Genomic DNA, 13,581 nt, shown 5'->3' with positions numbered 1-13,581 from the left:
GGAACGGCATATTCACCAGCTTTATTTTTACCAGCAGCTGGTGCAGTAAAGGCAAGCAAGTTGTTGGAACTATAATTGAATCACCATCTAATCACAGTTTCTTAAAATAGATAGATAGCTTTATTTGTCACTGTAGGGAACTGTTTCTCAGCATTGTTTGCAGGCATTTACATTGAAGACGTACATACAGCAACATAACGTTAACATTTAATATTAACAGCAAAGAATTTTGAGATTAGTAGTTTATGTTACCTTTTTACTGTTTAATGATTTAATTGCTAGCAGTATGCAATAAGATTTTGTTCTATTTTTTGACAACAAAGAAAGGCAGTACCTTCACCCCGCAGGAGGGCAAAGGTCCTGTGAAGGTACTTTTTAAAAACATGCTGTTCATAATTGAGTTTGAAATGACTTGGTTTAATATAATTTCCCTTAATTTCTTTTATAGAGGAAATACTGTATAAGCTTTCAGTGTTATCCAAGAAAATGTAATTTGCTTATTTAAACATATGCATGTTTTTCCTTTTCAGCAAATAAAACAGCAAAACGTTTGAAGCAAACTTAAAAAAAACGATTTTATACTTGACCCTTTCAATAAAAGCTATAACTTAAAATTGTCCTTTGAACCTTCGTAAATGTAGGTGCTGAATTAATCAGACAGTAGTTTATATTTCCAGTTGAAGGCTGGAAAGAAAAATCCAACAAAAAAACAGAATTGTTCATTGTGAAGAGAGAGAGAAAGCTATGACATGTCATTAAGAAGTCACTATGAGGGAGTAGCCATCTGGAAACAGCAACAAGTTGCCAATTAGTGCAAAAAAAACCCAGCAATCCTTCCAGCTGCTGAAAAATACATAGTGATAAATTCAGTTTCTTTGAAGCATTAGGAATAAAGTCCTCAATGAGAGAAATTTATTTTATTTATCTGTTTTTTTTTTTACTTTGAAAGTAATGAAGCAAACTGATCAATCATGCTTGAATCTTTGTAAAAGGTATTAATAATCTATAATTGCTTTAAAGAAATCATTGATAATGTCCTTAAAATTACATGCACAGTCAGTAATATATGAGTTCTTTTTTATTTAGGAGTGGACTGAAGCAAAAGACTTATAAATGCCAACCCCTTAAATAGAAAATACAAATTTTCCTTTAACAAATAAACAAGAAACAAAGCGCAAAGGTAACATCACATCAGTATCACATGAAGAAAGAGCAAGAAGACCATTTAAATTTATAACACAGCAGCTGCATTTGTTACAGATCTTTGTACGATAAACCAAATGAATTAAAGGAACAAAAATTAACAAACACTACACAATTTCACAAAAAATAATGTAAAAGTTCTCTATATAAGTGTTCATCATATTAGTGTTAAGCTTTTTTAAATCAGAAGTACAGATGAATAGGACATGAACTCATCCTGTCAGAACTCAGAATGTAGGACCCAGAATTTAGGTAGACAGAACTAGAGTTATTTAAAAAAAAAGCTTTTATTAAATGCTCAGGTATCTGTGGCTCGTCATTTTGGACTAGCTGACTGGTAGAAACTCAGGTTAGTGACCACAAAACTCTGACGGGGAACAATAGCGAGCATGTGAGTCATTAACCTGGTTATTAAGTTCAGTCCAAGCCCAGAGGAAGGAGTGGAATCTAGCCAGATGATTTCTCCACAGCATGCGGTGGGAGCCACCCAGAGAGTTCCAGGTGTGCAAGCAGAGCAGACTAATGAGAAGAAGCCAGCGGATGAGGAAGAGCAGAAGTATCACCAAAAAGTACCAAAAAGTTAGTGTCGATGTGGAAAGCAGATGTCCCGGGCCAGAAGATCAGAAATCCGAAGAGCTACCAAAGGGAAATCCAAGCCGAGGTCAGGAGACAAACAAAGGTCGTTAGCAGGCAGAATCCAATAGAAATCCGCAGACAGGTCAGGCAAAACATGGTACCATAGAGAACTCTCCCCTATGGCTCAAATAATCTGGCATTGATGGCTGGGAACAAGCAGTATAAATAGGAACTCAAACAGTTGGATCTGATGAGTGAAAATTAAAACTGGTCAGAGCTAGGAAGGTGGAAGAAATGAACCAATAATCCAGTCATCAGTGCCAAAATCATGACACTGATTTTCCACTCAGTCACACCTTAAAAATGACAGACTTCGTAATTTAGCATATGCTCGTACTTGCTTGCAGGTTTAGCAAATATTAATCGTCCTAGTTCATGTAAGGTGCTTTTTACATCTAACAATTTCTGGACACAATCCGGAACCATATTATTTTTTAATTTATACATTAAATTGTAAATTTTATAGTCAACTAAGTTATAAAATTTCTGGAGTTTTGGAGCTAATAAACAGATGACGAGTATGATGATTGTAATCGGCTTTATTAATGAGACGGACTGCATGTTTTCACAGATTGTTTCCTGTAACAGCTTTTAGGTGTTAAATCAGAGGTACAAAATGTCTAAACTCTTCTTTGCATAATTTTATTTTAATAAATAAAAAAAACAAACCTTCTCTACTTTTTTCCGGATCATTTGCTATTTTGTGGTGTTGTTCTTTGACATTAAAACCACATTCAATTCAGAATCTTAACACATCATTTGCTATTTTAAATAGATTTTCTTTATAGAGCAAAGGCATTTTATATTCATGCATCTTCCCCTAAAGTGTTCTGTGTTTTTTGGTACAGCAAACTCATCCTGCTTCTGGATACATGAAAACACAGTTTTCTTGCCTGCCGTGCTCAAAGTGAATAATATATTACGGAATATGATTTTAAAAGGAACAGCAGAAGGCTTAGTCCCAATCTATGATAGTCTGAATTATTTTTCTTTATTTTGAAGGCCAGTCTTCAACTACAAAAAGGAGCTACTTCCACCCTGGATTTATTAAAACGTTATTAGCCTTCTCTGGAAGACAGAAATTAGGATTTTTTTTTGTTTCATATAATGGTTGTCTAGTATGTCGTAAAATCTGATTACAGTTCCCTGCATTGACTTAATTTGCAACTACAGATCATTCAGCAAAATAAATGCGCGTTTAGACAAAGTAAACATGAAATGATGGGGTTCCTTTGATCTCACATGATTATGAAAGCAGCGCTCTGCCCTGGAGCTAAAGAAATGTCATTCCTTTATATGATTCTTTCATACTGTCAGATTGTTTCAAAAAAGAGAAAAAGGGCATGCATCACAAAAGGTGAAACATTAAGTCATTTTTTGGTGTTATTTCTTTTTAAATGCAGCAGCTATGATTTTTATTGTATTCAAATTGCTGTGAACACACAGCAACCTCAAAACCTTTGGCACCACTGCTAAAGGTGTGGAAAGGAAAGTTAAAATTAGGACTGTGAGTTTAACACATGAACTTGCTAATGCTGTTTGAGTGGGAGTGGGGACGTGCTGATCCTGAGTTAAGAGTTCATCAGACAGAGGAATGTTCAATTGGCTCTGGGTGGTCTATCATGGCTGAAATGTCTCTTCAAAATCGCATGGAGGTTGGAGAGAGTGCCTCTGGACTGGGTGATGGTGGTGGTAGTTCCCCTCCATAAGAAAGGGGACTGGAAATCACACTTCTCAGCCTCAGCGAGAAGATTGCAATGGATCACTAGTTGTACTCTACACCCTCTGCAGGTTGTTGCCTTGTTACATGCCTTGTTACAGGCAAACTCCCATACATGTGTATTGTTGTCCATCTATCAACAGTGTCTCTTGTCAAGCAGTGTCAGGGGCACTCTAGGAATATGGAGCCGGGGCCCTTTTACCAAGGGCTATTAGGTCTATGTAGAGCGGAGCAAGAGTTCAATCCACATTAAGTCAGACCTATTCCCCATGCATGAAGGACACTGGCAGGGTTATTGTCTCTCACCCTGCCTTTGTTCCTTTCATAATATGGTAAATAAAGTTTTTTTTAATAACCTTTAAGGACATAATTTATAGGTGCAGCCAAGGGCTATGGGATGTCTTCTTTTGGAACCAGTGGACTTTTGTCTTTGAGTTTTTTCAGATTATGTGGTTCTGCTACCCCTCGCAACCACAACTAGGATAAAGCAGGACGTAAAATGGAAGGATGTGGTTCTGTTGACTTCCTCCTGCCAAAACCAACAGCATGCACTGGGGAGGTTCACTGCCGAGTTTGAAGTAGGTGGGATGATAATCAGCTCCTCCAAGTCCAAGTTCATAGTTCTCGACTGGAAAAAGGTGGCTTTTTCCCCTTTAGTGAGGAGGAGAGTTCCTGCTTTAAGTGAAGGAGTTCACCCACAGTCAGGAAATCTGGATCATGATTGAAAGAACAAGAGCCCAAATGCAGGCAGCTGAAATTGGTTTTTGCTGTAAGGTTGCTATGCACTTGTGTCTGGGGAGAGGGAAGTCCGTTAGTCTCTGCTGAGAAACTAGAGAATTAAGGTGGGTTTTTCAAACACAGCTTGAACAGCAGACAATCGACCTTCGCATTGAAAAAAAAAGCCGGCTGTGACTCCTCCACCGGCAAGCTGCATGGTCTCTGTAACATCCACCACAGCATGTCTGGTGGTGCGATTACGTTGGGTTAGCGCTGATGAAGTCTCCAGTGTGACAGAAATCCAGAATGTAAACATTGGAAAGCAAAATGGAAGGGAGCCATGGTAAAGTAAGTGCTCGTTGTTTTCTGGCTGTTTTGTCCATCCAAACCCCTATTACCAGTGCTGTTGTGTGTTTATCGAATGCAAGTATAGTTTTGTTTGGCTTGTTTGGTCAGACGTGAAAGCTGTGATGATAGACCCGAATCTAATGTTCCCACTTTATGCTTATTTGAGCTGAGCTGTTTGATGGAGATTTTAACCAGGTCGCTTGTTGAGTTGTTTGATGATGCAAGTCACTGAGCTGTTTCCACTGCCACTCGCAGGTTTAAACAGGTTTTTTAGCCAGTGACAAAAAGGTTATTACATTAGTTATTTTTCAAAAGAAGGAAGAAAAGTTATAGTCATGGATTTTTTTGTAAAAATTTAAAAAGCATTTTAGTGAAACAGCAAACCTCTAATGTCTTAGCTAGGAAAAGTCTTAATAATAATTCCTTAAATATTGAAACATTCAATCTATGTATTTAAAAAAAAGACTTAATGTAACAATTTAATCCCGTCTTTAAAAGCATATAGACATATTGTATTTTTATGTTTACATAAAAATACTTTTGAGTATTCTGTGTCTGCTTAATGTTTTAGTGGCATTAAATGTGTGCAGCTTGAAATTGATAATGCTCTGACAGCCGTTTTTTTTTCGCCTCTCGAACTGCAGCACATGCAGTTTGTCACTGATGTTTTGGACTGTCAAAACAAGTCTGCGGCATGGTCATTACTTTTTGGTAATGCCCCAAACAAAACAAAGAGGAGTAACTGTTATGAAGACAGTATATACTGCTCAAATTAGCTCATCATAGTACCTAAACACATGTTACCAGTGCATGTGCTCTGTAAGCCTTTTCTTAGTATGTTGAACATTTAAAAAGGCTACAAGTTGATGCAGTAAGTTTTTATCAATTTTTTTAAATACATTTTTTTCATTAAATTAGCTCATAGAAAACTACATGGAGCTTCGAACTACAAGCCCTACATAGTAAGGCCCTTATTAAATATGGGGAAGCAGAAACATTGATGTCACTGAATGTACTTTATTTAGTCTGGACACTGACACTGAACATTTTGAAACCCCTTTCTCAGGACATGCAAAGCAGATACAAAGGTTGACCCTAAAATATATTACCGATATTTCATATAGTTGACAGTAATTACTATTTTTTATTGTCCTTTTTTACATGGTTAGAAACCATCAGAGGTGGAAAATCCAGGTCCCGAGAGTAAAAAGGTTAGTTTACACACACTGGTAGCTGAACATCTGTTTAAGTGAACTGAATGAAGGAAAACTAGGTGAGGTTTTTAACTTTCTGGACCTGGATTAGGTTAAGTAATAGTACGGAAAATGAAAAAAAAAAAAAAAAAACCTATGTCTGTGTGTTGCTTTCCTAATGGGATTCTGTCTGACACTGCTTATTGTGATTTTTCTGTGTGCCTGTGTTTCTTGCTGGTTTTCTCTTTTCAAAATTTAGAAGAACATGTGGAACATGAATGGGGGATTTCAAATCACAGTTTAAGATTCCCTTTCATATTTCCAAATGTTTTTTTCAATTTTAAAAAGTTTGGTATAGAACTAACTATACAAACTCTAAAAGCAAATATATCTTAATTTTAGGTTTTATGAATTAAAATAAATAAAAAAGGATTAAAAAATTTTGCAAGTCATTTTTTGAAATCATTAAGGTACAAGCAACATTATAGCTTTATCACACCTAGAATCCCTTGATGATCACACCAGGTCTTCTTATATGTTTACACACTCACAATGTTTACATGTTTACACAAATATTTGGATAGTACCGTACTAGTGGACAAAGTTTTCTACATGAAAAAATTTAACACATGTAAAGGAGGAGATTAACTGACTAATGATGCATGTTTCTAACTTCAATGATGAATGAAAAAAATATGGCTAGCAATACGTACTACTACTGCGGTAGCTTTGAACAAAGAAAAAAACTTGAAATTTTGTCTGCCATGCAGGCATCAAGTTGACAGTTTGTAATTATTGCATGTGCTATGCTTACCTCCTGCTTGTTGTTTTTGACTCACTCTCTCTGTGTGGTACACAGGAAGTGAATTTCGCTGGCTGGCTGTTTTTTAATTTCCCCCAGGAAAAGTGCTGAGGTGATTTCCTTGCGTTAACCAAATAATCATTATCTGTCATAACCTCTTCTCTATTATATTAAAGACATTATTGAAAAGAGAGCAATGAAAAAGCTAAACAAATGTAATACTGATAATTCCAGGAAGTAATTTCCCCTCATTTGCTAAGCGATACGGTAAATGCGTGCACCTAAATTTGAAAAAACAAAACAAAAAAAAAAACAAGAAAACAAAAGTAAAGCTTATTATGCACAACTGACAGAACATGCTAAGTATTTGCACTTCATCTCAAGTCTGTAGAGTAGAAAACATCGTGTTTCATATTCTCTGAAACTGTTAAAGTTAATTCAAATACGACATTCTTAAGGGCTGGTTATACTCCGGCAGCAGTGTGTCGCAGTGTTTGCGTTCACTGCAACACACATGCAGACGACCTGGTTTCTAAGTACAAATCAGCCTTTAGACTCACCAGCCAGACTACTTAAAGGCATAGTTGAGTAGTTTAGTAATTTATGAAAAGACCTGCCATCTCCACTTTGAAAAAAGATGCACATGCAAAACCCTGTACCCGCTCCTGAGAGGGAACGCCTCTGTTTAAATGTTGCCTTTTGCATCACTGATACATGCTTACTTTCCCAAAGAAGATTTGCAATTTTTCCACTATGTCAGACTCACCAACAGTAAGTGAAAATGGTGACTAGGATGTAGGACGGCATTATGTAAACATATCACAAGAATGATTGACAATAAGGAGGACCACTTATTTTGATGATCCACCCAGCAAAAGAAAATCGTCCTAACTATGGATGTGACATAAAAATGCCTTAAAAAAAAGTAAATCAGCAGGCAGTTGTTAAAATTTCAACAATACAAACAACTCTTTTGTGACATAATAATGGGCATCAATAAAATAACACTGGAATGTTGATATTACACCTCTAGCACTGTAATTGGTCTGATCTGTTTTAGACAAAAGGGAGCTTTACCAGACTGACTTCAGGCCAAGTAAGTCAGTCTGGCTGGGCAGGGTAAAAAAAACAACAAAAAACGATAGCATATTTTAGCAAATAAAACAACAAAAAAAGCACGATATTTCTAGCAGTATGATTTCAATGATAAATGGCCTGTACTTAAATAGCACTTTTTCAAGTAAGAAGAGTTGACCAATGCACTTTACTGTACACTACATTCAGTTATTCACCCATTCATGCAGACATTCACATGGTGATGGTGGGAAGCCACATTGCAGCCACAGATGCCTGGGGCTACAATGTAGCTTGCCACCATACACCGGCGGAACCAGGCCCTTTGACCACCATAACTTTCCATAAATACGTTTTTATGGGATAAACATTAATTTTCACATTTAAAAACGTAATAAATACAAAATTAATCTGTCAAAAACTAAATGAATGTCGAACAGTTTCAATAATAATGGACTCTTTATACACTTTTTCTACAGAATTTTATATGAAGAAAAAATAACAAGCATATTACTAGGTAAGTATAGTTTTGTGAAACACAAACAGCAGTTAATATAAGAAAGGAGAAGCACAATAGTGCTCCTGTTAAGAACATTTAATAGCAGCTTGGAAAGCTTAGCAGACGTATATCCGATACCAGTTATGAAATTAATGCAACAACTAATATAGTCTCAAACTGTTAATAAATAAGAAGAATAAGAATATATTTGCTTTCACACTGGGTGTTTTCAATTGTTTATAAACATGAAAAAGGAGTTGTATTTAGGGTATTGTTAATACAAGAGCATATTATATTAGTTATTTGTTTATCCGATAATAGAATCATTTAAAACACTGAAGCACAAAAGCAGAGAGGCCTTCTATGTTCAGATTGATGCTATGGCTGCCCCGCAAGAAGGAAAAAAAGTATGACGTTTTGGATTTAATTATGTTGTCTGGGCCTGACATTTTATTCAACATTTTATCAGAATAAAAGTTTTAAATTTATAAATGGATTCAATTATTGGACTGAGTTGATAGTCATCTTTTAGGGAGGGTTTGGATTTGAAGAGTTGATTGTATAGTAGAACAGCTGAATTTACTTGTTTAATAAATAAAGGTAGTTGCAAATGTGTGCTGTTCAGCAGGCTGAGATATTTGTGATAGTGTTCATATAGATAAGCTATAAAAGCCTAAAATAAAACAATTAAAAGATGAATATATTTTAATCACTTAAATCTGTTTTTTTAATAGTATGTTAATGAGAAATTAAGAAACTGCTTTTCATCTTCTATTTTTATGAGACAAATAAAAACAATTTCTTGTTTTTTCGCTGTTTGTTTCAATAAAAAAGAATGAAAAAAAAATTCCAAGGAAAATAGGTTCAATTGACACACATAAAATAGAATCAATCCGACATTGACATAACACCACACTTTGAACTTCAAACTGACTTTGCATGATGGAAACCTCATATTCCTGCTCTTTAAAAAAAACTGGAAAGAAGATTTTGTCATGATCTCCTTCTTAGGATTTTTTATTCTGTATAATTTTTACTTTGATTTAAGTCATTGTCTGTTTTCTAATTTATTAGTTTCATATCCATTTAGCTCCCTCAAAGCTTGTGACATCTGTAGCATTGTGCTTTGTGATAAAACTGTGCCTTTCAGTGTGGCCTCTTATTGTGGGCATTCTAAGGCACACCTGTGCACTAATCATGGTGTCTAATCAGCATCTTGATATGGCGCACCTGTCATGTGGAACGGATACTCTCAGCAAAGAGAAGTGCTCACTTTCATAGATTAAGATTGGTTTGTGAACAATATTTGACGAAAATACTGTTATTGTGTATGTGGAAAAGGTTTTCTCATAAAAAAATAGAAGCAAAACCAAAAGTGTTTCTGTTTTTGTTGTTCTGTGTATTTCTATCTGTTGAGTTTCTATCTGTTGTCCCCTTGTACCGGACTCCTTTCCCCAAGCTCCCTTCTAGATACCTCTGTCCACACCTGCTCCCAACCAGCTGATTACTCCATTCATTGTTCTGTGTAGCATATATACTCCTCCTCTGCAGTCACTGTTTCTGGATTCCCTTCATGCCTTCATTCTTATTTTTCTCTCTCCTGAGCGTCTCCTAGTTTTGATTCCTGCTAAATTGTTTCTGCATGAATTTTATCCTTTTAAGAAATTTCCTTCCAAAGAACACTTACCGTACTTAAAATGTCCTCCTTAAAAGATTTAGCTATTCATTTGTTCTCTGCTGTCTTCCAGGTAAAATTATTGAATGGGGTATGATGTCCCATTTGTAGAGTACACTAAATATTTAATAAGGTTAAAACACAATTTTGGTTTAACATATTAATGCCCCTGCTATAAATCAGTATATTCCACCACACACAATAAGTAGACATGAAGACTGCATTTTAATTCAACTTTTCCTATTGATATAAACTGACTAATCAGTCCAGTTGCTGATTCATGTTCGTATAACGAATCTTAAGCTAACAACTTCTATATCTTCAATATTCACTACATTGTTGATTAAATTTATTTATTTTATGCTGCTGTATATGTTGGTTTCTTGAAGGCGTTAATTTTCTACTGCTGTATGTGTTGATTTCAGAATCCCACCACCCCCATGTTTTTAAAAACTCTACCTTAAATTACTCATGACTTGATGGAGTACAATTTTCAACCTCTAATCAAAACAAGTCGATACCACTAATTTTTATTTGCCTCTAATTTACTCAAATAGCTGCAGGTCAAATGTGACCTGCTAGTTCTGTAATTAAGCTTCTAATAATAGGAATGCCTTTCACCACAATGCACTGACAATGAACATGAAGTAAAACTCTGTTTTATCTTAACTCTTCTATGATAATGAGTCGTCTCAGGATATAAGGTACATTTTACAATTGATAACAGCAGGAGAAATGCACAGTCAGTGTTAAAAGATAAAAAAGAATAATCTCTGATTATGAAATTAGTTTATTCTCTCCTCTAGTGCACAAAAAGACTCAACACAGATTCCACTAGTCTGTCGTTATAACATGTATTTATAAGAACTTATAATCATTCCAGTTAATAATTGTTTTAACAATGAACACAATTTAAACTTAAACAATAACACCCTAAATACTCTTGATATTTAAAAATCCATAAAATATTTTTAATCCTATTACCAAATTGTCTGGTTGATCACATATTATCACTAAATCGGATCTTGGAATGAGTTAGCAAACACCATGATAAATCCTTTGTTCTACTTTGGCAATTCAGAGATGAACAGTAATAGCAGCAGGCTGACTGAAACTTTGCTCACCAAATCAATACTTCACGCAATCGTGGTCAAAATACAAAATTATGTTCTAAAGTGTTGGTATGAAAGGGACTGCAGCTTCTCTGACCTTGGATCCCTCTGAAGGTTATCTAGGATATTCATAGTAGGTCAACATATCACCTTCAGTTTACTGAGCGACATACAGAAGATAAGAATATGTTTTCACCCTATTTTTATTTTTTTTTTTAAGTTATTTTCACATCCAAAAATTAAGCTAATCACTATATAGAGGAAAGCCAATTTAGTGAGCCATCTGAAACAACTCCAACTATTCGCTTTCAAAGTAATTTAGTGGATTAAACTATTTTTAATCCATCTCCCTATTTGAATATGAAGTTTGCTATCTTATTTTAATTTCTCAACTAATCCAAGGGATTATTGCTGCAAATTGTCAGGAGCCTTTTAGTTCTCTTTGCTTAATAAACAAGATTAAGGTAGAGAACTGGGGAGAGGTTGAATGTTTATGTATACGTGTCACAGAGAACAGCAGAGCGATTTATTACAAAGACCACACTTGGTCACTTGGCCATTGTTCCCCTGACAAACTTCCCCACATACAAACATATTAGGTTTTCACTGAATATTACAGTCTCTCATCTATTTTCAAAGGAAATTCAAACAATACATTCCCAACAGTGCTGGCTTCGTAAAAAAAAAGGTAGAACATTGTTTATAAGTATTAGTTTTAAAATAAAAGAGGATGTGCCAGAAAAGCCATGGTGGGGTACAACTCTTCCAAAGAAAGAATGTCAGTTTGAACTAAATAGAAAAGTTATTATAGTTTGAGGTTGATTTTTTTTCCAGAATTTGTTGTTATTTATATTTTTTTTCTGTCAAGTCTCCTGAAAAAAATATAATTATGCAACATCTCTACATAATCTCTGTTTTTTTCCTCCCTCTTATCTCTATAGATAGATAGATAGATTATGGATGGAATATCCTCAACATCTGCAAGTTTTACAGCACAAGTTGTTAGTCTGAATGACAATACATATATATCACAGTGTGCTATTTCCAACAAGCACCTGCTTCTGTTGCTGTTAGTGGACCCACAATTTGTTAAGTCTGCCACAGCTGGTCGAGGCACAGAGAAAACCAGCTTTGGTTTTATATATAAAAAAGGCTGAGTGGGGAAAAATACAGAAATGCACTTGGTTTGCCCCTTAGGGGAGAAAAAATTGGGTAAGTTGCTGCCCTGATTCCATCACCAACCCTGGACCTCAGGCTGACAGTCAATCAGGTAAAACACAGCTCTACTCAGATAGGTGAAAAACTAAACTGTGCTTGGAAATTTGACTTCAACTATTGCTGATGTGGTGGTGACTGAGCTTGCACACTAACATCTCAAACATACCTGCATGCACATTGAGCATTTTATTCACATTCGCTCAGTAATATCCAGTGCAAACAGTGCAGCATTATACATTTATAAGCATCCAATATTTCTTCAAACATAAAAAGGAGAAGAGGACATACGTTACCTCAGTGAGCGAAGAGAGATGTGGTTCCTGGGTTAGAGTCAAAGATTATTTTGCCGGTGCCATCTGTCAAGCAGGTTGGCTCCAAAGGCTGTAAAAGCAAGTGTCCCTCTACCTCCCCTCTATTCACCCCCTCAGTTTCAAAACAAAGTCCCGTCTTCAGAGCAGGGAGCCACGTTTGACAAGAAGGGAAACCCTATTCAAGCCTTGAAGCCAAACTGCAAGAAGCTTAAATCCCCAAAGAGAAAAATGAAAGATGCACCTCTTTCTCCTACTTGCTCCTGTTCTATTCGCCGCGGCACAAAGATCTGTGTCCGTGTGTTTCTTCTGTCTCCTGCTTTTTTTCTCCTTCCCTCTCCCCTTTCTGATCCCACTCTACTCACACATTCCACTCTCTCGCTTACTCTGGCAGAGCACACTTCACCCACTGAGGCTAGCACAGGCACACAAACCCTGTCCTGTGCAGACAAACATATGCAAATATCACAGAAAAATAAACACATTCACACTCACACATTTTAGCTCCCACAATACACACAGTGTTTGTGGTACAGGGGTTTGCTTCCACCCACAGTTGTCGTCACATAAAACAAATTTATCTCAGCTTTGGATGTGTTTCCATCATCAACTTGATCTAGAAAAAAAAAAAAACGAACTAGATGTGCCTAAGGCTAAAAGAAACACATGGTTATTTTTTTGTAGTTAAGAGACTCCCAAACGTTCAGTCAGAGGAGTTGTGTGTGAATGCACCTCCACAGATCTGAGGAAATCACGGATGTGATGTAACAACCAATGTCATGACAGACTTGAAAGATTGTGTTGATTTCGGAACAAATCCTATTTTCTTAAGATTACCTAATACTAAATATATAGCATATGTGTGTGTGTGTATGTGTGGACATTTAAGAGTATAGTGTAAAGCTACACTAAGCCTAACTGCACTCTCTCTAAAGATGTTCTATTTTCAGCCTCCCGTCGTCATAATACACACCAGAAGAAAGAGGATAGCTAGGCACTATTATGAAAATCTCCCCTAAATCTGCCTCCTCCTTGTTACACCATTGCTGCATCCACCTTCTTATCTTCCTTCCTCC

The 13,581-nt window shown here is 36.0% G+C and overlaps 1 protein-coding gene across 8 annotated transcripts in view; it reads right to left on the bottom strand.

The window, feature by feature from the left end:
- gramd1bb (GRAM domain containing 1Bb) overlaps positions 1 to 12,846 on the bottom strand; it is a 198,231-nt gene extending 185,385 nt beyond the window's left edge. For 3 of the 8 annotated variants that reach the window (XM_038285819.1, XM_038285823.1, XM_038285822.1), the window contains exon 1: positions 12,491 to 12,844. The gene's annotated coding sequence lies outside the window, so the exon portion shown is untranslated. Of the gene's footprint in view, positions 1 to 12,490 lie in introns of all 8 variants that reach the window. The other 5 variants (XM_038285820.1, XM_038285821.1, XM_038285818.1 and 2 more) reach the window with 4 other exon arrangements.
- Positions 12,847 to 13,581: the final 735 nt, after the last annotated feature.

The sequence above is a fragment of the Cyprinodon tularosa genome, unplaced genomic scaffold (genome assembly GCF_016077235.1).
Source record: "Cyprinodon tularosa strain WSP-4 unplaced genomic scaffold, ASM1607723v1 ctg215, whole genome shotgun sequence".
NCBI classification, from domain to species: domain Eukaryota; kingdom Metazoa; phylum Chordata; class Actinopteri; order Cyprinodontiformes; family Cyprinodontidae; genus Cyprinodon; species Cyprinodon tularosa.
This window is presented reverse-complemented; position numbering and strand designations above follow the sequence as displayed.